Source organism: Martes martes (assembly GCF_963455335.1).
Source record: "Martes martes genome assembly, chromosome: 7".
Taxonomy (NCBI): domain Eukaryota; kingdom Metazoa; phylum Chordata; class Mammalia; order Carnivora; family Mustelidae; genus Martes; species Martes martes.
In genome coordinates, this window is record NC_137894.1 from 7,868,646 (window position 1) to 7,896,089 (window position 27,444).

Consider the following 27,444-nt stretch of genomic DNA (forward strand, 5'->3'; position numbering starts at 1 on the left):
GCATTATAGGAATGTGTGCTCTTCTTTTGTTTGGTGGAGTGTTCTATACATGTCAATTTCATTGAGATAGTCGATGTGCAATTCAAATCCTCTATATCCTTACTGAATTTTCAATCTACCATTTAATAATTTCTGAGATTAGGATGTTGAAATCTTTGACTACAAATTATAGGTTTGTCTATTTCTTTTTTCAGTTTTACAAACATTTAGGATGATTATGTTCTCTTGATGAATTAATACCATTGCTATTATGAAATAATCTTTTTGGTCCATGGTCCATTCTTTTCTATGAAATCTTCTCTGTCTGATTTTAACATACGTATTCCAGCTTTCTTTTAACTAGCATTGGCATAGTATATCTTTTTTTTTTCCATCCTTTTGGTTTTAACCTATTAGTGTCCTTACATTTAAAGTGTGTTTCTTTGAAGGAGGATATGCAGTTTATTCATTTTTTTAAAAATCAAATCAGACAGTCTCTGCCTTTTAATTGGGAGGTGCAACTCATTCACACTTAATGTGATTATTAATAAAGTTAGGTATATGTTTATTATCTTGTTCTTGTTTCTGACTCATTTGTTTCTTGTTCTATTTTGGCCTTCTTTGGATTAAGTAGATTTTTATGATTGTATTTGATTTCCTTTGTTGATTTGCTGACAATGATTCTTCATTAATTTAATGCTGCTTGAATATATTTAGATATATTTTTAATTTATAACGGTTTACTTTTACGTACTATTATACCACTTTAGGTATAGCATAATATAACCTTAAAATAACATATTTCCATAACTCTCCTCCTAGCCTTGGGGTTATTCTTGTTGAGCATTTTACATACACACACAACACACATACACATGTGCATATATATAAAATGTAAATCAATTAAATTCATATAAATAACTGGATGTAAATTAAATGTACAAATTATTTTTTTTAAGATTTTATTTATTTGACAGACAGGGATCACAAGTAGGCAGAGAAGCAGGCAGAGAAGCAGGCAGAGAGAGAGGAGGAAGCAGGCTCCCCGCTGAGCAGAGAGCCCGATGCGGGGCTTGATCCCAAGACCCTGGGATCATGACCTGAGCTGAATACAGAAGCTTTAACCCACTGAGCCACCCAGGTGCCCCTAAATATACAAATCATTAAACTTCTCATCTTATTGTTATTATTTTTGCTTAGACAGTTATTTTAACTATTTAAATTTTTAAAATCTTATTTATTTACCCATGTAGTTACCAGTTTCTGGTCATCATTCTTCATTTCTTCTTAGTATCATTTCTTTTCTGACTGAATGAATCCCTTTAACATGTTTTATATTGTGGGTCTATTGCTGTTGATTTTTTTTTTTTTTTTTAGCTTTCCAATGTTTGAAAAAGTTTTTATTTTGCTTTCAGTTTTGAAACATATTTTCACTAGGTATAAAACTCATGTGACCACTTTTTTTACCCAGTACTTTAAAAGTGTTGCTCCACAATCTTTTCTCCCACCATGCTTTCAATGAGAAATCAGCACTCCTTATCTGTGTTCCTGTGTTCATAATTTGTCTCTTTTTTTCCTGCCTGCCATTATGCTCTTCTTTCTTACTGATCTTGAGAAAATTGACTAGGATGTATATGTGATTTTCTTTATTTTCCTTCTATTTCCAGTATTTTTGATTTTCTTGTGTCTGTTGGTTTAAGTTTTCATCAAATTTGTAAAATTTTGCCTGTTTTTCTTCAAATGCCCATAAGCTTCTCTCCTGGGGACTCCAATTACCTATGCATTTGGCTACTTAAAGTTTTCTCAGAGTCCATTAAGCTTTTTTTCTGCCATCTCTTATTTTTAATCTGTCATGACTCTTATCCAGTGTATGCACTATAGTTTTCATCTCTAGAAGTTTGGAATATAGTGATAACTGTATGCTTATTTTAGTATCTGTATCTGTTCTGTATTAGTTTTGTTGGATTTTTCTTCTCATTATGGGTCATATTTTTCTGCATTGTGTTTGTTAATATTTAATTGGATGCAAGACTTTGTGAATTTTATCTTATTGGGTGCTAGATATTTTTGTATTCCTATAAATAGACTTTAACTTTCATCTAGGATGCAGTTAAGTTACTTAGAAATAGTTTGATCCTTTTAGATCTTACTTTTAAAATTTGTTAGGCGTGTCTAGAGCAGGATTTTGTCTAAAGCTAATTATTCCCCACTACTGACACAAGACCCGTTGAGTATTCTACGTAACACACACTTAATCATGAGGCTTTCCAGTCTGGCTTTTGGGTACAGACACCATTTATATCCCTGTGTGAGCACTGAGTGTTTTCCCTCTAATTTGTTTGTATTGTTTTTTCCCCTGCCCTGCCTGGTTTTTCATATACATGTGGTAAGCACTCTACTGAATGTGTAAAGGAGACCCTCAGCGTATTCTTAGAATTCTCTCTCTGGGCATGTGTCTCCTCTCTGGTACACTTCCCTGAAAACTCCAGCCATATTGGTTGCTCTGCACTCAGCAATTAGGAGTCCACTCGTCTCTCCTTGGTTTCCCATCCCCTGTTGGTTAGCCTGGAAATTCTTTAAAGGCCATGAGCCGAGACAATTCTAGGGCTTACCTTAATTACTTCTCACTTCCCAAGGATCACTAGATTTTGTGGCTTCAGGTCCAGGGCTTGAAAACCATAGCTTCATGTATGTTTGCTTATTTCAGGTAGGAAGGTAAATCCAGCATCTAGCCAGAAACAGAATTCCCCTCTGATTCTTTTTTGCTCTTGGCTTTTGTATAAGCTATTGGCTTTACCTGAATAGTGTTTCCTCTCTTTTCATAATCCTTTACATGTATTTCAGGTCTTCATTAAGCCAGTAATTCTCCTAGGTGATCTCACAGCTGTCTTTACTTAATGCTCCTGGAACACCTCAGACTTAACCTCCCTTAATATTAATACTATTGACCCTGAGTTTTCATTGTCCTCTATTCTACCAGACTGGAAACTTGGATCTTGAAGGCATCATGGGAACAGATATTACTTTCTTCCCACCATTATGTCCACAGGTCTTACATTGAGCTTTACATATGTTCTTCAGAGAACATTCATAGCTTCAGGCTAGAGGGATGAACTCACCCAACAAATGGGAAAAGACTTCCCCAGGGCAAGGTTTTGGGATGGTGAGACTTTGTTATCTTCCACATTTATCCAACATTAGCCAAGGCAGGCTAAGATGACAAACGTTAGGCAAAATGTATGCTCTGTAGACATCTGGAATGCAGTTGAAGATAGAGAAGGCATAAATAAAAAGACAGGATTTTAGAATATTTTTTTGTAGGACACCAGATGTGTGGGGCAAACAAAAACTGCAGGCTTAGAAAAAAGCTGTTGATCCCCAGTCTCTGCCAACAACACCCATCAGCCCCAAACTGTGTAGCTTTATTCCTTTTTAGTCTCTACTCATTCTAGCCTTAGCTTTTTTTTTTTTTCCTTTTCTTTTTTCTTTTAAACATCTTGTCAGAGTCAGCTCTAGCTCTGAATGCCAGCCTACTTAGAGACTGTCCGGGTGCCCTTGGACCATTGTTCCTTTCATAAGGCAAGCTACCTGGGTCTTTGTTCACAGGGTCCCACCTCCCTTTTCTCACAGCATCTTCTCTGCAAGAGTACACCCACAGCCCCTCTTACTTGCCCTTGTCTTCTTGTATATTTATTTTGTTAATCCATTCATTATGTTATATTTTATGTAAGTGTTGTAATTACTAACAATAAAAAGTTTATTGGGAAAAAAATGCAAAGTGCAAATGAACAAATAGACCAACTCTTGATTGATTTCAACATAAGAATTAAAACACTAGAGAAAATAAAAGAGGCACATCTTCCTAAGGGTATCTTACTCGGACATATTTGGCCAGATATTGGAGTATTGGCCTAACCAGCTACCATGCTCTAGCATGTCCTCTGACCTGCCAATGCCAGACTAAAGGACACAGGTCAACATATGCCCAAGAGATCTCCTCTTCAAATGCTGAAAGCAATAGTGATACAAGAGCTCTGCAGGGAGCTCCTTAGAAGCATGGGCCGGTCTGGTAATGGTCATTGTACTTTCACATAATCAAAGAAGTCATCAGATCAGAAACGCAAACATGTCATACATCAGTGGCTATGAGGAGCTCTGCCAGTGTGTCCTTACTTTATTCAGTGACAGCATGTCAAGGGGAGTGAAAGATAGAGGGAAAGACAGCCCAAGAAAGCATCAAGATAACATCAAGATCTCATTTGCACCCCAAATGAATGCAAAAACAATTCCTACTTGCACCCCAAATGAATGCAAAAATAATTCCTACTGAGCATTCAGGTAGTAAGGGTTGATGTCATCCCATTGACATTAAGAGGAATTCTTGAGGGCCAGGGATTAAAAATTTGGCTCCAAAGCAAAGTGGAAGTTTGGGATTATTTCCGCACAGAGCAAACCCATGAACCATCATGGCTTATCACTTATATAATGTAGAGCTCTTCCAAAATATCTAGAAAGAATGACCAACTACCTAAAAATGTAGCTCCAAGTGATGAGAAATTTACGGACTCAAAGGAGGGTATAGTCTAATCTGAGAAGTTTTAGTTAAACAGAGCTCTCCCTCTACAATTTTCATCTGTTAGTATTGGGGCTGTTCTCTTGGAACTGTTCAAGGATGTTTGCTATTTTTGACATGCCACCTTTCAGCACTGTGCTGAAATTGTTTACATCCACTTATATAAGCCAATCTTCTCAATGCTGTGTTCAAGGCCTTTACATCGGAAGTTTGAAATTACCCATGATGGTAGTCTTCAAAGCATGGAAACAAACAACAAATCAGGGCTTTTTCTCCAGAGAATCAACTGTTAAATATTTGCCAGCATACCACTGCTATTACTCAGGGCCGGATTGCCTGACTCTCTTCTATCAGACCACTAAGCTCTCTCATTACCTGTGTAAATCCTGAATTAAATTCCTTCTGCTTAAATATTCAGATGACATTTGAATCCCAGCTGGATCCTGACCGACATCATGTTTAAGTAATTGCCCAAAGTTCACGTAGAAATTAGCTAAGCTTGGATTTGAATCCTGGTAGATCTGACTGTAGAAACTATATCCAATACCTTGACATTTCCTTCAAATCTTGTTCTGGTTTTCAGATCCTCTATTCAAGCTGTCCTTCATGGCCTACTTAGAATGAATAATCAGAACTCCAGGAAGCTCCAGGTAAGGCCACTATGGGGAAATCCTAGAGAAATGCCTTTATTGGAGTCCAAATGGAAAGCTTCCAGCTGTTCATCTTTGCCTGGAGTTGGAACATAAACGAAATTAGATGAGCTTTCCAAGGCTCCTTTATTGTAGGAGTGCATGATCTTGCTGTGTCTAAAAATTGCTCTTTTATATTTTTGGCCCAACATGGAGACTTTAAATAATATGACATAACCATGAACATGATAATATGGCCGACCCTTTGTAGTAGGCCCACACTCAGCTATGTTTGTTGTTGAATTAGAAATATGTCACATAGTTATGCAGGAAATGGGAAATGATTGCAAAGCACATGCACCTGGTCATCATTACCCCGTTTTTCTGGTCCCTCGTAACTCATCTTTCTTAGCTTTCTTTGGATGGAATCTTACCTCGCTTTCCTGTCTAGGTTTTTCACAAGCACAGGCTCCAGCACTGTGCCCAGTTAGTCCAAACTCCTGATGGTTATTGTCATTGACTTCGTTTTTGCCTTGTCTGGTGGCATGCAAAGACAATCACCTAAAAGCCCAAGGCTTAGAATTCCTGCTATGGGGCTCCTAAATTTATCACTATGAGCAGTTTGGTTTTACCTTATTTTCATAGTTTCATCTACGTTCTCATGCTTATATCCTTATATCTGTGGGGTTTCATGGCGTTTGGTAGGGTGGAGTTGGAACTGAGTCAGTGAGAGGAAATCAGCCAAATCTTGCTGTCTTTGGCCTTAAAACATTTTGGAGATCCCATGCCTGCCCTCACCCCATCCCTGCACTGGGAGATTTTATAGAAGATCAAGCCTGCAATTATTTCACGAGGCATTATTTTCACTTTATAGGGTTTGCCACACATGCAGTTTATTAATTTGTCATTTATTGTCTTATTCCCTCCACAAACTGGTACCTCCTGAGAGCAGAATTGCTTCCCTCGCCGCTGTAAACAGAGTAGTAGTGTCTGGCCTAGAAGGAGAGGCAAAGATGTTCGTTGCTTGAAAAAAAGTAAATGCATGAGGGGGATGGGCAGATCGGTGCAGGTCAGACATCATGCAATATACAACCCCTGTGCGCTGTGTAATTTTGGTCCCTCCATCCTTCCTCGGCTGGGAATGAGCCCCCCGTGGGCCCTTCCCGTGGCCTCAGCGTGGTCTCCACCATACTAAGCCATGTTGCTTCTGAATTTCTTTCTGGAGCATTTTGGCCTATGACTTCCAGATGAAAAGAAATCTGGGAAAGGAAGACTACTTCTGTACTTTAGAGATACAATACATTAAAATATCCTCTATTGGGAATGAACTCCACCACCACCCCCTTAGGTTTAAATGAACTCTTCATCCCCGAGAAGCTACATTACCTACGACAAGACATTTCATTTTTCTGACTCCCGTTCTTTTCCTCATACGTAAAATGTCAGTGACAATTGTACCTTCTTTTACTACTTCATGCATTGCGGAGGGAGTTAAAGGTGGTTTCCTTAGGCAGTGTTCTTGCTCCCCAATGACCATTTTTTCCTCTCTCCCTCATTTCTCTTCTCTCACAAAAATTCTAATTCTTCAATACATTGCCCTCATCCAACTTCCAGGGAGGAATTCTCTCAAGTATCCCTATGCCAATAAGGATGGGAGTGACTGATGATTGATTCATGCCCTTCCCAGGGAAATTTGTATGAAGCATGGTGCTTATTTGGCCCAAGTGATACAATTCTAAGGATGGCACTGCAGGCTGCGTTATAAACTCACTGGGAAGCTATTTGGGTCCGGGGAGAATTCTTAAGTTCTCTCAAAATTGAAGCGCAAATAGCCGCCTTTCTCATCTACACCTGAGGCCACGTCCGCCCAGCTGACTGACTTTTGGATGTGCCATGCATAACACTCACCAAGATTGTGATTGCTGTGATACGACGTACGCCGCAGATGCTTCCAGCATGGGTGAGGGATAGGGTATGTGAAATTCAGTGCTGTATAAACGAAACTCATGCCCTTCATGGGGTAAAGGGGGCCCATGGTGCTGTCTAGCTGCATGGAAAATGGCTTTGATGAAGGTTGTGACCAGAGAGGAAAGCAGAATGATCTAGGTTTGGCCTAGGGGCCTCAGAGGACAATTGAGGATGAAGCTATAGTTCCAAGAAAAGATTAGTCATAGATTAAGAAATCCATATGGGATTCTGTCACCTCGGATAATTTATTCAAGTGTATATACTTTGAGGTCTCAATAGCATTTGGTTCATTGTAGTGGTCAGAACAGTCTAGTTTTGTTTTGCTTTGTTTTGTTTGTGGTATCCCCTTTACTCCCTCGATGCCAGTGATTTAAGAGGGTCAAGCTATTTCTGGGCCGCCTGCATGACTCAGTTGGTTAAGCATCCTGCTCTTGATTTTCTCTCAGGTCATGATCTCAGGGTCCTGGGGTTGAGCCGCACATCGGGCTCTGTGCTCGGTGGAGAGCCTGCTTGAGGATTCTCTCCCTCTCCCTCTGCCCAGCCCCTCCCTGCTCTCTCTGAAATAAATAAGTCTTTTGGGGTTTTTTTGGTGGGCAGCAAAGCGAAGTTTATTGAGCAGTAGTACAAAGTTCCCGAAGACAGAGGGAACCCGAGAGGGTTGGCCAGTAAATAAGTCTTTAATAGTATAAAGCTATTTCTTACTATTCTATTTACCTCTTGTGGGCTGGCAGAGCCTCTGCTCCCTGTAACCATTCAGAGACCCAGATGTTCAGAGACCTAAATGTTCAGCTTTGCCTTGGGAGTGACACATGTCATTTATGCTCGTGGCTCACCTACCAGAACTAGTTACATGGCCTTGCCTAACAACAGAGGAATATCTTCCAGATACTTGGAAAGAAAATTGGGCCAGCCATTAATTATCATATCTACTAGAGATCTCATCTAGCTGGTGAATCTTATTTGGATCATGAACTCATCAAATGTCTGATGAAAACTGGGGATCAGCTACCCAGAAAGAATTAGATGGTTGTACCCACTCTGGCACTCAATTTCCTTGAGGCTGTAGATTCTATTACACCACAGCCAGGAAGCCCCTGAGAGATGTGTGCTGGAGCTGGTTTGCAAGAGACATTTGCAAAAGTTTTAGGAATTCTGCGAACTGGTCGTTGTACTGTTAGCTTGCAATGGCCCTAGTTTGTTTCTAAGAAAGCATCTCTTTCTCAGGATCAGAGATCTCAAGGATGCTGCATCTCTCCTGTCTATTCTGTTTGACCAAGCAAGTGATTCCTTGGAGCACAGTTTTGCAAAGGAGCATGAGGCGTGAAAGTGGACTAACATCAAACAGCAACATCTGACATATTGTCTGAGCCCGGGGAGGTAGCAACGGGGCTAAACCCTGCTTTGCTGAGACAATAGCTTCATTCCCCAGCTAAGGACACTAAAGCCCGGTGGGATTAAATTAAATGATCTGCTTAAGATCGATTAACATTGGTAATGACCCTGAACACAGATCTCTGGATTCCCCTGGATTCAGAGACATTCCCACAGCCATGTCTCTGAATCCGCATCGAAACTGCCAGTGTCTGTGGGAACCTGACGTGGGTGAGGGTCACTCGTGAGACTGTGATTCAGGAGGTGATACTACTGTGCTGATCCAACTATCTTGGCTATTGGAGGCCATAACTTTCTCTCTGGATGAGTGCTTACTCAACTACATCAAGACTCCCGACTTTGTAGCAAGCCCTCTTCCCAGGAGAGGAAACTTGTGTTTGATATAACCTTGGGCATCTGAGATCTCCACTGGAACTAGAAATTATATTTCTATATAATATAGAAATAGAAATAGAAAGGACAGGACCAGATCATCCTTTAAATTAGCGAACATCTATTGCCATGACAACCCCTTGGCACCAGCTTCTAAATTAGGTGGTGCTCATTTCACAAATTAAATCAGGTAAATACATTAATTTTGAGTGTGTTTTTATCATACACAATTTTAAAAGATAGACACAGAGATCCTAGACAAAGGGAGAAAAGGATCTAGAGACCTGGTTGAGGCTGCTCCCAGTACATGACTTCCCAATGATCTAACCTGAGGCTGTGATGGGTGGTTCTGCCTACTACCATTATCCCAAAGGGAGTGAACATACCATTAGGAGTGACCCTTTCATCCCACTGGGGTATATCAGTGTCAGCCATTTTGGATACCCAACCAAGGGTATACTCAACTAGACTGTTGTTACTCTATCTTCTATGCTCCTAATTAACTAATGACCCCCAGAGCATGAAACATGGTGCTGTCAAAGCCTTATTGCAATGGCTAATGATAAACACTGAAGGGTTGTCAAGGTATTGCTGCTTTGAACAACACAGGACCCTGGGCCTGCCCTCCAGCAACCCCTTACCGATGAATGATGTGCCTTTTCCCACAAACAAGGAGATGGGACACATGCCCAGAATTCCCGGAGTCTGTCTGAAGCAGATGGCCCATGTCCCAGACAAAGAGGGACTTCTCTCTCCTCTTATTTCAAGTCGTAGAAGTAGCAAAACTGAGGAAATTTAAGGGATGACATTGCAGTCCCTTCATTTCTCAGAAAAATCAGATCTAGATGGAGGAAGTGATCTGTCCAATGATGCACAGCCACTTAATTTTAAAGTTCAAGTAAAGACCAAGTATCCCAGTTTCTAGCCCAGGATGCTGATCAGTGGCATTTCAAGCAGAGTTGAAATGATCTAAATATTGTACTGAAAAAAGTGGCATAATTACACCAAGTTTTATGCTACTCATTTACAATCAAATAATCATTTTGTTTACAAGAAGTGAAGTTTTTTTTTTTTTTCCTGATTATTTCTAGTTTTTTGTTGATTTGACTGCTCTGGATTTTTGTTTTTGACTTGGCTGTTTTCTTCCTTAATATTCTGGTTTCAACTAATCATTATCACAGGGAAAATTAGGACAGAGACTGAAAAATAATTAACAGCAAGCACACATCCACGCATATAGTACTTGTTATTTTTCAAGAGATTTTCCATACTTATTCCGTCAGTTCATTCTCAAGAAACGTTGTGAGGCAGATCAATTAATTATGATCTGACCCATTTTCTTGTTGATCTAACTGGGCACAAAGAAGTTAGGTACCATTCACAGTGTCACACAAGTATTTAGTAACAAAGTAAGAATGAATGATGATTAGTTTATATGATTTGAAATTTAATGTTCTTTCCACTATAGCAATGTGTAGTATCTGCTCTAATCTATGTGTTATACCTGCTAGCCTGGCACTAAAAGTTCAAATTCATGTCCATCCCCCTGAGAAGTCACTAAAATAATAATAATAGTAATAATAATAATAATAATAATAATAATACAATTATCTTACCTGTTATTTAGAATTTTTTTTTCCTCCCAACCCCACTTCCCACTTACTTGGGATACTGTCAACATCTAACATAAAAACAAAAGCCTACCAAAATAAATGTCATAGAGCCTATATTCAAAATTACACTTTCTTGTCATAGAAATGTCTTTCAAGTCTGCCCCCATAATTGAACTACATTAATATGAATCAGTTGCCAAAACTAGAGCAAACTCACAGGAGCTCAGTGGAGGTTGGCAGTGGGAGAAGGTCGGAAATAGTGAGTCTTCTGTCCTTTTATGATAACAGCAGTGAGTAATATGGGAGAAGGTGACAGCCAGGAAGAAATTTAAAAAAAAAAATGGAAATAAAGAGAAAAGAAAAAGCAGATTGTTACTCTCCAAATACCTGGTAGCCTGGTTCCATTTTGTGAAACGTGGTAGGTCCTCAGGTCTGAAAAATAATCCTGAGCCCATAAATACAATTTGATTTAAGTTTATTGAGGACTTGAGTTCATTAGAAAATGCAGGGAGGTAGATTGCTACCCATTGTAGAAAAATCTCAATCCCACACTGTCCAGACTAATCCATCACAAATGTGTATTTATTGACTGGTTACTTGTCTGCTTCCTATACTGGATCCTAAAGAGAGAGGAGAAACCTGGCTGGCATTACTTAACTGTCCTCACTGCCTATAACAGTGCCTGACATATAATAAGTGTTGTTAAATCAATTGCTATATTAATTAGTTATATGACCATTTTCTAATAAAATTGAATATTGTCTAATAAAATTGAAATATTCACCAACCTCATTAGATTTTATAATTTTAATGAGATTTTTTAGAAATTTCCGTGTCATAATGAATATAAGAAATTAGTATTATCCCATCAATGAGAACATGCATTTACTATAGGGAGGGAGGCACCTGGGTGGAAACCAGCACCCCAACTCTAGACTACATTGAGAAGATAGAATTTAACCAGGCAACATGGATTCTGTGTCATTCTTCATGCTGGAAACACTCCGTTGGTTCTGTGACAGTCAACAGTAGCTCTCTGACTCACTTCTCTCATTGTAATGTTGCTCCTAGAGTCTGCTAATTCTCACAAAGGAGAAAGATAAAATTTCCTTGAAAAACCTAGCTTTTGTGCTCTTCAACAAATTCCTCCTCAGATGCTGCTGACCCGTTCTTGTTGCAAGGTTTGTCACCTCAGAGCATGTTACTGCTCTGGCTCTTGACTCTTCACTTCCTTCATTCTCAGACCAAACCTCCAGCCTCTTTTCTCACCATACCCCCATTGGAAGATGCACATGTCAGAACTAGTGATTTCTGTTCATTTGTTTCTGAAGTAGTCAAAAGAGAACTTAAGAAGAAGGAGGACACCAAGACTAAATATGTTCCCCATCTTACTTGCTACCACGTAGTAACTGTGTGACCTTGACTAAGCCACTTAACCTCTCTGGACTTCATATGGGTAGAGCGAAGCTTTATTTCCTTGGGGTCAGTTATCTTCCTTAGGGATTTTCTCATTCTAATTTCCATTACCTATTTGTGGTTGACCCAAAGACCAACTGTTTAAACCAACTTGGTGAGGTCATTTCCAGGAAGTGATTCAGAGTACAGCTAGGTCACTGACTTGGTATAGGAAACAGATCAAACAGACCACTCATTTCTTCTTTGGGTACCTCTGTTTGTTCATATGTCCAATGGACAGAAGAAACTACTCCTTTATGTGGCCTAATGTGATAGAAAAAGGATTGATAATGAAAGGATTTGGGGCCTTTAGAAAATGGCCTGCACCCAAATGGCTGAGAAGACGCAAGACCAGAGTAGTTGTATCACTTCTTGGGTCTCCTTAGGAATCTTCACACAGACAGGCCCCTGGGGCATGAGGTATTTTACAATCTTGCCATCAGTTTAGATGTAAATCCAATTCTGATAGATCAGTTTCCATTCAGTTGAAGAGGTTGAATCTGATTTTTGGACCTATTCCAGTTAGGTCTCAGGGAGGATGTTTTCAATCTCCTGGGCCGTGAGAAATACCCACATACTCTGCCTCTAGACTTAGTTACCTGGGGCTGAGAGACAAACAGGAAGTTAGACTCCGCCTACCTCCCCACTCCCAGCCTCACCCACAACAGGACACCTAAGCTTTTTTCTGCATTCCATACTGAGTAGTTTAACTTACCGGAAGCAATATTTTCCCATGGCATGGACTGATACCTCTACCATCACCAGAATTAACAGTGGCATGGGATTAATTTATATGTAACTTGGTGGTACGTTCCTCCAACCTCCTTATTTCGCAAAAATAAATTTAGGCTCACTCAGTCTGTCTTGGTTTTGGGGTAAATTCTGGCCATTCCTTTCATGCTACCACCTCAGAAAGAAGGTATTTAAGACCCACATTATTTTTCTGGGTGGATGGGGCTTACATTTGTCCAGGCCATCAAGCTTTTGCTTCTCCCTGCAAGAAGAGTTGGTTGTGGCTAGAAGCTGAATAAAAGACTCTCTGGGGACACAGATGAGCGTCCTTTCAAAGTGGATATTTTGTGAGTGATGAGCTGACAGTGAGGGCGGTCAGTGAGCTCTGCTGGAAGACAGTAAGAGGGACTCGTCTGCAGTGAAGCTGGTTCCTCGTCCTCGCAATTCTTTCCCTCAAAGATGGATGTTTATCTTACCCTTTCACTATGTCTCCCCTGTCCCTCTGCATCCATACTTCTTTTCCGGCCTCTGTCATTTATCAGTCTCTGCAAGCAGAAGTCCAAATCGTCTTATCTAAAGCAGTTTATAGAATATTTGTCACTGTTTGTACAGTGAGTCACTAGTTGCTGTCTCTTCGGGGAAGAGAAGGAATGGGCCCTTAGGGTATAACTGAAATAATTTAGTGGGGGTGGGGAACAAGCTGTTTGATTCTAGAAAATGCCATGCTTCCTCATGTAATTTCAGTGACGGAAGATAACTTCATGTTCTCAGTGAAAACTAGGGTCGTGTTGAAGGCTCTAATAAGCTTAAAAAATGACCTTATCTTGAAGCCCTATCCAGTGAAGTACAGTCTTATATAATACTGAGTACTTAAGAAGTTCTCAACAGACACATTTGAATAAAATGAAGACATCATACCAAGGGGTCAAGTGGAGAGAATACTACCAGAGGAAACACTGTCCATACTTAACCTTCTATTCCCTCATCTTCTGAGACTCCAGACTTGGGCAAGTCTTCGTTATTTATTAAGACAGCATCTCTGGAAGTAAGAAGAGGTCCCAGCACTAGGGGCCACCCAGACACTGAGAACCACCTTCACTCAGTTCTTTAGCACATCGTTATTACAGGTCGGCAAAACCTAACTCCCTTCCAAGAATTGCCTGTGATCTTAAGAAAGCAGGGGATTGTGACATAATAGGTAGGAAACAAAGATCTGTGACACTCACACTCAGCGTTGAGGGAGAGATAAAATTTGTCATAGGCAACAAATTTCAAAGCCTTTCTGAAGAGGATGCTGCTAACATATATTCTTTTTTTTTTTTTTTTTTTGAATGTCGTAGTATTTGCCAAGTGAAATATTTAGGGCACATAAATGGGTAACAGTGGTAGGGATCTCTTTTAAGTTGTTATTTTTAACTTTTAGAAAGTGAAGTGAAGTTATAGCGATAGATGTGCTCCTTTCCTCCTTACTAGTTGTGCTGATCCTATGGAGGAAAGAGGGGGAGAAGAAATCCATCAACCCCAAGTGGGACACGCTTCGTTTTCTTCATGGCTTCTTATCTATGCCACCAACACTAGGTTGCATCTTTATATTTGTTTTCTAGCCTTAAAATGGAAGTTGGGGCAGGCAGTAATTTGAGCCTAGACTTTAGAGGACCCCAAATGTTATGCTAACAGCATCCAATGGTATTTGGAAAGACCTTAGAATCTATCACAGATGGAAGAGTAAAATAATCAAAGATGTCCTTAAGGAAGATAGCTGTAGTGGTGTTGAAAAAATGAGTTAGATGGTAAATTCAAAAGAATGGAAAGTAGAAACCATGGTAGAAGGCTTTGGTCCAGGTGAGACCATGAATATTAGCTATGCTGCTGATATTACAAGAAAAGGGCAATGCACATGCTGTCTGAAGACGTCTGGATTTATAGCAACCCCAACACACAACACGAGAAATGGATGCCAGCCTCTTTGCTCTGCTGCTACTATTATTGTCATGCTATTATTTATAGTAAAAGCATAATAACTAGTTATTACTGAGTGCTCACTCTGCATCAGACATGTATCAGTCCATGTTTTACATTCATTAATTCATGGGCTGTCCTCAACCACTCTGTGAGACAGGCCTATTATTATCCCTCTTGTAGGTGAGAACATTGATGCTTTATGAAGCTAAGTAAATTGCCCATATTCTCACAGAAGCTCTGCTTCTTTTGACTTAAAACTATATCCATATGACTCTATAGCCCACCCCCTGCCCATATACTGTCCCTCTTCTCTACTGTGCAAAGCAGTAATTTGCTGTGCCCAAGGGAAATAATAAGATGTGTGTTTCTTGTAATACTGTGGTAGTTTTCACTTTGGATGAGAGGGAATAGAAAGAAGATTCTAGAAGAAGTCTTTGTTTTAGAACAAAGGAGAGAAAGAAAACTCTTTTTTTAAAAAATAAAGTTTTAAAATATCATCTTAATGTGTGGGGTGAGAGAATGGGAAAGCAAAGGACCAATCCCGGCTATGTCCAAGAAAGAATATTTTGGGGGAAGTATACTTAAGTGGGCCAAAGGAAGGTGAGTTGAAGTGAGAAGAGGAACGCCCGTTAATCTTCCCATTAACCTATTTTGAATCTCACATTCTTTTTTTTTTTTTTCTTTTTAAGATTTTACTTATTTATTTGACAGACAGAGATCACAGGTAGGCAGAGAGGCAGGCAGAGAGAGAGAGAGGAGGAAGCAGGCTCCCCACCCAGCAGAGAGCCTGATGCGGGGCTCCATCCAAGGACCCTGAGATCATGACCTGAGCTGAAGACAGAGGCTTAACCCACTGAGCCACCCAGGTGCCCCTTGAATCTCACATTCTTGAGCATGTCCCTACTGGTGGGATTATCATGGCCAGACCAAAGCAGCTGAGTTCTGGAAGCCTCCTGTGCTCAGAGATTCATGTCAAATGCAAATAACTTGCCAACTAACTGGAGATAAATGGGGGTGGAAATTGACGCCTCAGGGTAGACCCTGATGTTTGGAAACTGTTGGGTGAGAATAATGACACCGTTAACTGATTTCAGTGCTGAGTAGAGGAAGTGATGATGTGGGATGTTACTTGGAAAAATATTCAATTGAGAGTGATCGGGAAGCACCTAAAAAGCAGGTTTTTACGTAAACAGAACAGTAACCTGCTGGGGTCAGTTTACGTCGATGAATGCTCAGCAGACCTTGGAAATCTTTGGAAGATGGACATATGGAATCTTCAGAGCATTTTCTGAGGGAACGTCTCACATTAAATGCACGCTTGAAAGTCTCACCTTCCCCCGGGAGAGACTGTGTGTTGCATGGGGCTTCCATTTAGGAATGAGGGATTATTTGCCAGAAGTTTGCTGCTAACAAGAGCTTTGATTATATAGAAAAGGTTCGCCTTTTTGTGATAAAAATCCTCATTGCAGTACATTAAATTAGATGCAAAACACCCTCATTAACACAGCCAATCTGGTAAATAATGTCTTAGGGAAATTGTCTTATTAATTAATAATTAGGGCCTTTGCTCAACAGGATGTTAGAATCCTGGTTTTATAAATGAGGCTCCCCTCCTCACCCGTTCTGTTTTCTTTCCTTTTTTTTTCTTTTCCTGTACGCTTGTGAAACCAGTAACGTAAGAGAAAAATAAATATAAGCGAATGGAGGTTTTCTCGGGTCTAAGCTTTACTGTGTGTTCATCTCCACAGTTGGAGTTCCTCCTTGGTTCAATGCCAGAACGAAACAAAAGCTTTTCCGGATCTTTACTGGTGTTACAGATAGAGAAACAATTCCAACTAAAGATGACTTTAAACATCATTTAGTTCAGTCTCCCATCTATATGAGGCTGTGTGGTGTGATTTCTCCAATGCACAACCACACAGTTTCTGGTTGTTTGAGTACAATGTGACTCACAGCTTCATGCTGCTTATACTGTTGTAGACCAAACTGGCAGGAAGTGCCTCGTAATTCTGAGTCAAAATGAGACCCCTTACATTCTACTTACTGACCATGTGATATTTATTTTCTTTCACTGAATTATCTCGCTTAGCATCATGCCCTCTAGGTCCATCAGTGTCCTTCCAAATGGCAGGATCTCATTCTTTTTTTACTGTTGAGTAATGTCCCATCCATCAACCTGCCACATTTTCCTTATCCATTCCTCAGTGGAAGGGGTGCTTCCATACCTTGGCTATTGTAAATAATTCTCCAGTAAACATAGGGTTGGATATATCTTTTCAAATTAGTGGTTTTGTTTTCTTTGGGTAAGTACCCAGTAGTGGGATTACTGGAACATATGGTCATTCTATTTTTAATTTTCTGATGAAACTCCATACTGAATTCCAAAGTAGCCACCAATTTGCATTCCCACCAACAGTGCACAAAGATTCCTTTTTCACTATATCCTTGCCAATACTTGTTACTTCTCATGTTTTTGATTTTAGCCATTCTGACAGGTGTAAGGTGATATCTCACTGTGATTTTAATTTGCATTTATCTGATTTTTAGTGATGTTGAGCATCTTTTCATACGTCTGTTAGCCATCTGTATGTCTTCTTTGGAAAAATGTCTATTCAGGTCCTCTGCCTGTTTTTAAATTGGATTATTTCTGGGTTGTTGTTGTTTTTAATTTCACTTGTACATGGAATTTAAGAAACAAAACAAAGTAAAAAGGGATTTTTTAAAAAAAACAGATTCTTAAATGCAGAGAACAAACTGGTGGTCGCCAGAGGGGAGGTGAGTGGGGGATGGGTGAAATAGATAAAGGGGATTAAGGGTACGTTTATCTTGATGAGTACTGAGAAATGCATAGAATTGTTGAATCACTATGTTGGACACCTAAACTAATATAACACTGTATGTTAATTATACTTGAATAAAAAAATAATTTTTTAATTCTACTTACAGATTTTAAATCTGTCTCTGGTATAATTCCTGGACCACAGTTCCCTTTATTTCCCGTGATGATTCTTCATACATTTGCAGGCAACTCTGCTATAACCTGTTAGCTCAGTATAAAGTTAGCAGTTGCCTTCGCTTGTTCTTTACTTGACTCATTTTCAGACAAATTTATTTTGAGCACTTCTGTGTGGTAACATAGGGAGAGAGACAAGATAAGCAAACCCTGCCTTCATTCTTCCGCTTCTAGTGGAAATGAGAAATTCTTCCATTTCAAGCACCTAAACACATAGATACAGAAGATAATTTCAAAGAAGTAAGGATAAAATGAGGAAAATAAATTAGGGTAACATGAAAGAGGGTGACCAGTGGGGTTGGGGTTAGTTAAGTGGTTAATTTTTGATAATGCAGTCAGAGTTAAGTGCTCTGAGGGACGCTCATTTATATTTAAGCATACATTCCAGAAAGGGATCCAGCCATACAAAATTCAGAAGCCGGAATGTTATAATAAAAACACAGAGCTCTATAGGCCCCGAGCAGAAACGGCAATAATATAACTGGATGGCTGAGCTCTTGACAATTTCCAATTTTTGCAGATTACTCTTAAAGGAAGGTGTTCAGAACGGAGCACAATGGAGTAGATGCCTCTGACTTGTGCTCACTGTAGGGGGTCAAGTTGTCAGTTGCCTTAAAACCCAGTTGACTTCCCTAAGCTTCTGGCCACATGGGCTTGTAGAACTCACATGACCCGCCCTCAACCTGATCTCTCTACCTCTGCATTTGTGAAATCAATCATGTGAATATAGGAATCCTCTTATTTTCCCTTTTATTTTTAGTGTTTTTTTTTTTTATATAGAGTACAACCACTCTAAGGCATTTTGAATTTTGTCTCAGCCTCTGCTCTAATCTAGCCATCTGACAGTAATTTGTGAAACATACTTTCTGTGTTTTTATGCAACTCTTGGATCAAGATGTTTAACAAAACAGGTTGAATCCCACACCTCTGCTCCAGAGAAACTTTCCTCTACCTTTAGAGCCATCAGTATGTTTCAACATGGATGCTTAACCAGTTCAACCATCACGTAACATTATAGTCTCAATTCAATCATGTTTTTTGCAAGTATGTTATGAGAGATTACGTCCAGTGTATTCATGAAACTAAAACAGATTTAATGTTCTTTTTATTTTTCAACTAAGGAACTAAACTGGATGAAAAACAAATAAATGAATGAAAATAATAAAGAATGAACAAGCAAATGTACAAACAAAAGGATGAAAAAAAAAAAAAAGACTGAATTTGGCATACCTCCCTGTCAGGACACCTAGGTAGTTCTTGGGTTTTTTGTTGTTGTTGTTGTTGTTTTTAGAGATTTTATTTATTTATTTGACAGACAGAGATCACAAGTAGGCAGAGAGGCAGGCAGAGAGAGAGGAGGAAGCAGACTCCCTGCTGAACAGAGCCTGATGCGGGGCTCGATCCCAGGACCCTGAGACCATGATCTGAGCCAGAGGCTTTAACCCACTGAGTCACCCAGAGACCCCCTTTTTGGTTTTATTTTTAAGATTTTTAACATTTATTTTAGAGAGAGAGAGGCCAGCGGGAGGAGCAGAGGGAGAGGGAGAGAAACTCTGAAGCAGACTCCCCATTGAGCACAGAGCCCCACATGGGGCTGGATCTCCCCACCCTGAGATCATGACCTGAGCTGAAACCAAGAGTCAGAGGCTAAACTCACGGTGTCAGTCAGGCACCCCTTGACATCTGGGTAGTTTTATGTAATCTTTTGTAAACGTTCTCAAGCCACCTGCATCTTAACACGGCTACGGAATTTTGATGTAGTTGACGTTGCTTTCCTAGTTTCGTAGTGGGAAGCCCTGGTGCTCCTGTCCCCCTCCCTGCCCTCTCCACGGCTGGTTCATTCTCAGGCTTCAGCTTTCGGCATCGATCTGACCGCCTCTCAGAGGACACACATGATCCATCTTCCTGAAATAAACCCCGCTCACAACACCTTTTATGCTTCATCTCACCATCCTGCTAGTTTCCTTTGTGGAATTTGCCATAATTATTTGTAAATATATTTATTGAATTACCAATGGCATGGGTAAAGGTATTGTTGTAAGCCATATGTATGAAAGTACCATTTACCATAATTGTTGATACTTATTGGTTGGATTTTGGCTCTCCTTTTACACCAGACAGTAAGCTCCAGCCATGCTGGGCTCGTGTGTGCCTGGGTCGCCACTTTACTCTCATCACCTGACACTGTTGAGTGATTGAAGGAAGGCGTGCATCCCTGTGTGAATGAGACGTTAATGAAAATTCATGGGTGGGACAAGTAGACAGCCCTGAGTTAAAATCCTAGTTCAGCCACTCACTAGCTATATTCCTTTAGGCGGGTCACATAGTCTCATTGATCTTCAGATGCCTCCCACTAAAAACGGATTGTTCTGAAATCAAGTATGTGAAATGCCTGCTATGCTGTAGGTCCTTACCGCATCCTGGTTTTCCTCCCTGTCATCCATTTCTTTAGTCTTTTGACATAACCCCCAATCTCCCTGACTCCTCAAAGATTACCTACATTGCCTCTGACACATCTACAGGTTTGTATCAGTGGCACTGGATGCAACTTCTTTTTTTTTTTTTTTTTTTTTTTTTTGCCTTAAGTCTTTGACTTGCCCATATGACTCATTGAACTGATTCATCTTTCAGGATGTTTGCTTCCGATTTTCTAGGTGGAGATCCCATTCTTTCTCAAGAAGTAATCTCTACATCCCCTTCTTTATCAAACATTATGACTTGCTAGTATAGCTTCCTAGGTCATATTTACGTATTGAATGATAAGGACATATTTGTTGATTAACAAATTGAGTTATCAAGGCATCGCATTAAGCATAGATGTCTTCCAAGTCCCTAAAGTTGTATTCGATGCTTGTCTCAAGTGAGAAGGTTGAGAGTAGAGCAGAGAACTTAAAAAACTACTTTTTCTATAATGTGGAAGTATCTTTGGTTTTGAGGGATTCAAAATCTTAAAATTAAAAAAGGATCTCTGAAGTCATACAATTCAATATCCCCCCACATTTTGTTTAATAGGTAACAAAACCAAAATGGAAAAGAGTAACCTTACCTGGTATAAGAGAAATCAAGTGTATAGCCTGTATATCCAGATTTTAGGCCAGTTCTCTTTCTTCAGAAATTAACTACTGACATTTGGTGAGCCATTACCATATGCCAATGAACTGACTCATTTAATCTTCACAATTAGGTCTAGGCAGAAAACATTATTACTCCCATTTTACTTATATGGAAACCAAGATGAATAACAGTTGCTTAATATGCTCACATTCTCACTGCAGGGACACCCCCAAAACTAAGGTGTTCTTAAGATTAAGGGGTCTACTGGCAAACTGCCAGTCCCATAAAGACATATTCTACCATATGTCAGAAAACCATGACTCAGATGGTCCAATATTCTTTCTGAAATAAAAGTACCACGGAAAGTTTAAGATGGTCTAATTGCATAAGTTAGTATAAATTAATCCAATCTATCATCATTGTTGTAATGCATGCTATGTGCCATATATGGTATTAAGTATTTCATGTATGCTAACTTTATTTCATGTAGCATTCTACAAGTTTATGACTCCCATTTTGCAAATGATGAAAGTCACTCAGAGAATTATATTGTCTTTGTCAAGACCACCCAGCAAAGCCAAGGTCCAAGATGACTGCTTTCAAAGTCCCTTTCACTATACTATTCTATCCTTAAAAAAAAAAAAAAAAAAAATCCTGGTGTCAGAACTAACATTGTTAACCTGGTCTTTATATGCCAACATCAATTAGATCCTTGAGAGGGAATACACAGTTTTCCAGAGGATTGTGATGGAGGGGCCAAGGACATAATGATAAGGTGGTGCATCTTAGAAGAGTAGGAAAAAGGGCTTCTAAGACCAATTTTGCCTCCATTCTAGGCTTCCTCTTTCTGTACAGTGTTTCTTGTGAAGTTGGAGGTAGCCGGCATATTGCAACCAGGGATCTCTCTGAACATGAAAAGGAATAATATTGCCTCTTCTGAGCACCGTGGCTGAAACAGAATCTGACTAAAATTCAAAGTGATAAGCGAGCCTATCTTGGCAATGCCTTTGAGATTTCTCTTTCATCCTCCAATGCCAGCGTTATCTACTTCCAATGGGTTTTCAACGGTCTTCTTTGGATAGTTGAGGGACAAAATGGGAGACGGGAGGGCAGTGCTTAGACTATAACACCACCTAACCATCGACTGGAGCAGATCTCAGTTTCAGAATTTTGTATTTAAAAAATTCATTTGGAAAAATAATTCTGTTGTTTGGAAAAATGAAAAAAAAATACTTGTGCATTTTATAGGAAGGCAATCTTAGGCTCAAATAAAGTAGAAATCATTGAAGATCATGTAGTTGGTTTTCATATCAAAGTGAAGTTTAGACTCTAGGTCTCGTGACTTCCAAGCCAGTGCTAATTTCCAATATCACAAAAGTTTATTTTTCAGTATTTAGGTCTTGGATGACATATTAAAAGTTTCTTTGTACAGCATCCCCAGGCAGTAACATTTCTTATCATACTGCAAATCTAGAGAGACCATCTTTTTTTTCCATTAGCATTTTTATTTTTTTATAATTTTTTTCTTATGTTATGTTAGTCACCATGTAGTACATCATTAGATTTTGATGTAGTGGTCCATGATTCATAGTTTGCTTATAACACTCAGTGCTCCATGCAATACATGCCCTCCTTAATACCCATCACTGGACTTACCCATCACCCCCAGCCCCCCTCCCCTCTAAAACCCTCAGTCTGATTCCCGAAGTCCATAGTTTCTCATGGTTCTTCTCCCCCTCTGTCTCCCCACCTTCAATTTTCCCTTCTAATGTCCTCACAAATACGTGATTCAAGCCTTTCTCAAGAAGTCGACCTCTGATCAAAAATGGTCAGAGACTTGAATCATTGTTTTTAGCATGGTGTAGACTTACTTGATTTATACTTACCCAAGCAAAAGGGTACACTGATACTTCTATCTAGGCCATTCAAATTTGTTGTTTTGGGACATTCTCACCAACATTTGTTATCTCTTATTTTTTCGATACTAACCATTGTAATAGGTGTGAGGAGATAGTTCATTGTGGTTTTCATTCGGATCTCCCTGGTAATTGATACTATTATTATTTTTTTTAAAGATTTTTTTATTTATCTGACAGACAGAGATCACAGTAGGCAGAGAGGCAGGGAGAGAGAGGGGGAGAAGCAGGCTCCCTGCTGAACAGAGAGCCCGATGCAGGGCTCAATCCCAGGACCCTGAGATCACGACCCGAGCCGAAGGCAGAGGCTTTAACCCACTGAGCCACCCAGGTGCCCCCGTTACTATTATTTTTTAAAAGATATTATTTATTTGAGAAAGAATGAGAGAGAGAGAGAGAGAGAGATTGAGCACGAGAGGGGGCAGGGTCAGAAGGAGAAGCAGACTCCCTGCTGAGCAGGGAGCTGGATGCAGGATCAATTCTGGGACTCCAGGATCATAACCAGAGGCAGTCGCTTAACCAATTGAGCCACCCAGGCGTCCCTGGTAATTGATTTTATTGAGCATCGTCTCATGTACCTGGTGGTGATCTATATGTCTTCTATGCAAAAAATGTCTGTGCAGATCCTTTGCCCATTTCTAAATCAGATTGTTTGGGGTTTTCCGATTGAATTTTATGCGTTCCTTATATATTTTTTGAAATTAGCCTCTTATCAGATATATGATTTACAAATATTTTGTCCCATTTTGTAGGTTGCCTTTTCATTTTGTTAATTGGTTCTTCAGCTGTGCAGGGCTTTTTAGTTTGTTTTTTTTTTTTTTTTTTTTTTAAGATTTTATTTATTTATTTGACAGAGAGCACAAGTAGGCAGAGAGGCAGGCAGAGAGAGAGGAGGAAGCAGGCTCCCTGCTGAGCAGAGAGCCCGATGTGGGGCTTGATCCTAGGACCCTGGGATCATGACCTGAGCCAAAGGCAGAGGCTTTAACCCACTGAGCCACCCAGGCGTCTGGGCTTTTTAGTTTGATGACGTCTCTCTTGCTTATTTTTCACCTTTGTTGCTTGTGCCTTTGGTGTCATATCCAACAAATCATCGCCAAGACCAATGTCAAGGAGATTTCCCCCTGTGTTTTCTTTTAGTATTTCAGGTATCATACCTTCTAGGTATCAGATCTAACATTTAAGTCTTAAATTTGTTTCAAGTTAACTTCTGTGAGTGTTATAAGATAGGGTGCAATTTCACTTTTTTTACTTATGAATCTCCATTTTTCCCAGCAACACTTATTGAAGAGACTCATTTTTTCCCTGAATAGTGTATGTTTCCTTGCCAGATATTAGCGGCCTCTGTAAATGTAGGTTTATTTCTAAAATCTCATTTGTATTCCATGGATCTATGTGCCTGTGCTTATGCCAGTACCATACCATATGGTAGTAGAGTTTGAAATCAAGAAATGTGGTGCCTATGGTTTTATTCTTATTTCTCAGCTTTCTTTGGCTCTTCAGGGTCTGTTGTGAGTCCATACAAATTTTAGGATTGTTTTTTCTATTTCTGTGAAAAAGACCTTTGGAATTCAATAGGGATTGCATTGAATCTGCAGATGAAGATGGCTTTGGATAATACAGACATTTCAACAATATTAATTCTTCCCATCCATGAACATGGGGTATGTTTCCATTTACTTGTGTCTTTTACAGTTTCTTTCATCAATATTTTATTATTTTCAGTGTAAATATCTTTCACCCCTTGATCAAATGTATGTCTAATTACTTTATTATTTTTGGTACTATTGTTGATGGGATTGTGTTTTTTATTTCTTTTTTAGATATTTTGTTATTAGTGTGCTGAAATACTATTGATTTCTGTATGCTGATTTTGTATTCTACAACTTTACTGAATTCATTCATGAGTTTTAACATTTTTGAGGGGAATCATCAAGGTTTTTAAATATGATATTTTGTCATCTGAAAATGGAAACAATATTTCTTTCCCCTTTCTGATTTTACTGCCTTTAATTTTTCTTTCTAATCCAGTTGCTTAGCTAGGACTTATAGTATTATTTTAAATATAAGTGGTGAGAGTAGGCATCCATGTCTTGGTCCTGATTTTAGGGAAAAGCCTTTAGCTGTTCACTGCTGAGTATGATGTTAACAGTGAGTTTCTCATACAAAGCTTTTATTAAGTTGGGGTAGATTCCTTCTATTTGTGGAGAGCTTTTATCATGAAATGGTGTTAAATTTTATCAAGTGCTTTTTCTGCATTTATTGAGAGGATCATATGACTTTTATCCTTCATTCTATCAATATGGTGTATCATGTTTATTGATTTGTGCATGTTTACCCACCCTTCCATCCTAGCGATAAATTCCAATTGATTGTGGTGTATTAGCCTGTAGTTTTCTTTTCTGGGTTTGGTGTAAGGATAATTCTGGCTCATAAAATGAATTTGGGAGTATCCCATCTTCTTTGATTTTGTGGAAGAGTTTCAGAAGGATTGGCATTATTTCTTCTTTAAATGTTTCGTGGAATTACCAGTGAAATTATCTGGTCCTGGATTGATTGACTGATTGATTGATTTTTTTTTAACTCCTGCTTTAGTTTCTCTTTATTGGTGATTTCAGATTTTCTATTTATTTGTATGTTTCAAAGACTTTCTCATTTATTCAAGGATTTCTTATTTGCCTATATATAATTATTTGTAGTAATCTCTTGTGATCTGTTATATTTCTGTGGTGTTTCATGTAATGTTTCTTCTTTCATTTATAATTTTGTCTGAGCCTTCTTTATTTTTATCTCAGTTACTATAGCTAAAGTTTTATTAGTTTTTTGTTTATCTTAAATCAGGTATTACTTCCACTGATTTTTTACATGTGTCTTTCTAGTCTCTCTTTATTTCTGCTCTGGTATTTGCTATTTCCTTCCTTCTGTTAACTTTGGACTTAGTTTCTTTTTTTCCAGCTCCCTGAGGTGTAAAGTTGTTCATTTGAATTCTTTCTTTTTTCTTAATGGAAGCATTTAGCTACAAGAGTCTCTCCTAGCAGTGCTGTTGCTGCATCCCATAAGATTTGGTATGCTGGATTTTTATTTTCATTGGTCTCAAGATACCTTCTGACTTCTCTTTTGATTGCTTCTTTGACCCACTGATTGTTGAAGAGTGTGTTGTTTGATTTCCACATGCTTGTGAATTTTTCCATCTTACTGGTTTCTAGGTTTTTACCATTGTGGTCAGAAAAGATACTAGAGGGACGTCTGGGTGGCTCAGTCGTTAACCATCTGCCTTCAACTCAGGTCATGATCCCAGTGTCCCGGGATAGACCTCCATCCAGGGTTCCCCACGTCTCCCTCTCCAGCTCTCCTGTACTTGTATTCCCTCTCTCACTATCTTTCTCTATCATAAATAAATAAAAACTTTTAAAAAAAAAAAAGAAAAGATACTAGATATGATTCTAATCTTTTAAATATGTTAAGATTTGTTTTGTGGCCTATCATAAGGTCTATCATAGAGAATGTTCCATGTGTGTTTGAGAAAAAATGTGTATTTTAATGCTGTGGGATAGAATGTATATGTCTATTAGGATCATTTGATCTGTATTGTTTCTCAGGTATGTTGTATCCTTATTTTCTGTATCAGGGATCTATCCAATGTTGAAAGTGGAATATTGAAGTCCCCTACGACTGTTGAGTTGCTTGCTATCTCTCCCTTCAGTTCCTTTAATATGTGCTTCAAATATGTAGATGCTATAATGTTGGGTATAGTATATATATTTATAATTGATATATGCCCTTGATTGATTGACCTCTTTATCAAACTATAGGGATCTTCATCTCTTGTAAAGGGTTGGAAAGTCTATGTTTACTACCAAATGCATGGGTGGCTGCAACTCCCCTCAGGTCCTTTGGCATATGGTTTTGGTCTGTTCCCCAAACAAAATGGTGACTGTAACCAAGTTCTAAGACGTAAAAAGCTATTTACCTTTCTGTAGTCTGGACCATGGTTGGCGACTCAGCCACCTGGTTGTGAACATGTTTTTCTTAAATGACTCTTTTTGGTTCTATACTGCACTGAGGTTTTACAATCTCCTACTTGGATCCCAAAGCTCTCCTGCAGGTATTTTGTCCATGGATGGATGCAACAGTTATTGTTGAGGGAGAGATTCATGTGAGGGATTTCTTATTTGGCCATTTTTCTGACATCACTCTGAATATTTTTTATTCAGGTCTTCTGTGAAATATATGCATTGAAATATCTTCTCCCAGTTTACAGTGTACTCTCATAATGGTGTCTTTTTTTTCTTTTTAAGATTGATTTATTGGGGCACCTGCGTGGCTCAGTGGGTTAAGCCGCTGCCTTCAGCTCAGGTCATGATCCCAGAGTCCTGGGATCGAGTCCCGCATCGGGCTCTCTGCTCAGTGGGGAGCCTGCTTCTTCCCCATCCCCCTCTCCCTCTCTCTCTGCCTGCCTCTCTGCCTACTTGTGATCTCTGTCTGTCAAATAAATGGATAAAATCTTAAAAAAAAAGATTGATTTATTTATTTGAGAGAGAGAGAAAGAGAGAGCATGTTTGGGGCAGGGAGGGGAGGGATAGAGGGAGGGGGAGAGAGAGTGCCAAGCAGACTCCTCCTTAAGTATAGAGCCCAGCACCAGGCTTGATCTCATGATTCTGAGATCACTACCCAAGCTGAGACCTAGAGTCAGAAGCCCAACCAACTGCACCACCCAGGTGCCTCAATGATGCATGATAGAAGTTCTTCAGATCATTGAGGACAATTAATTGTTTATTCATGGCAATCC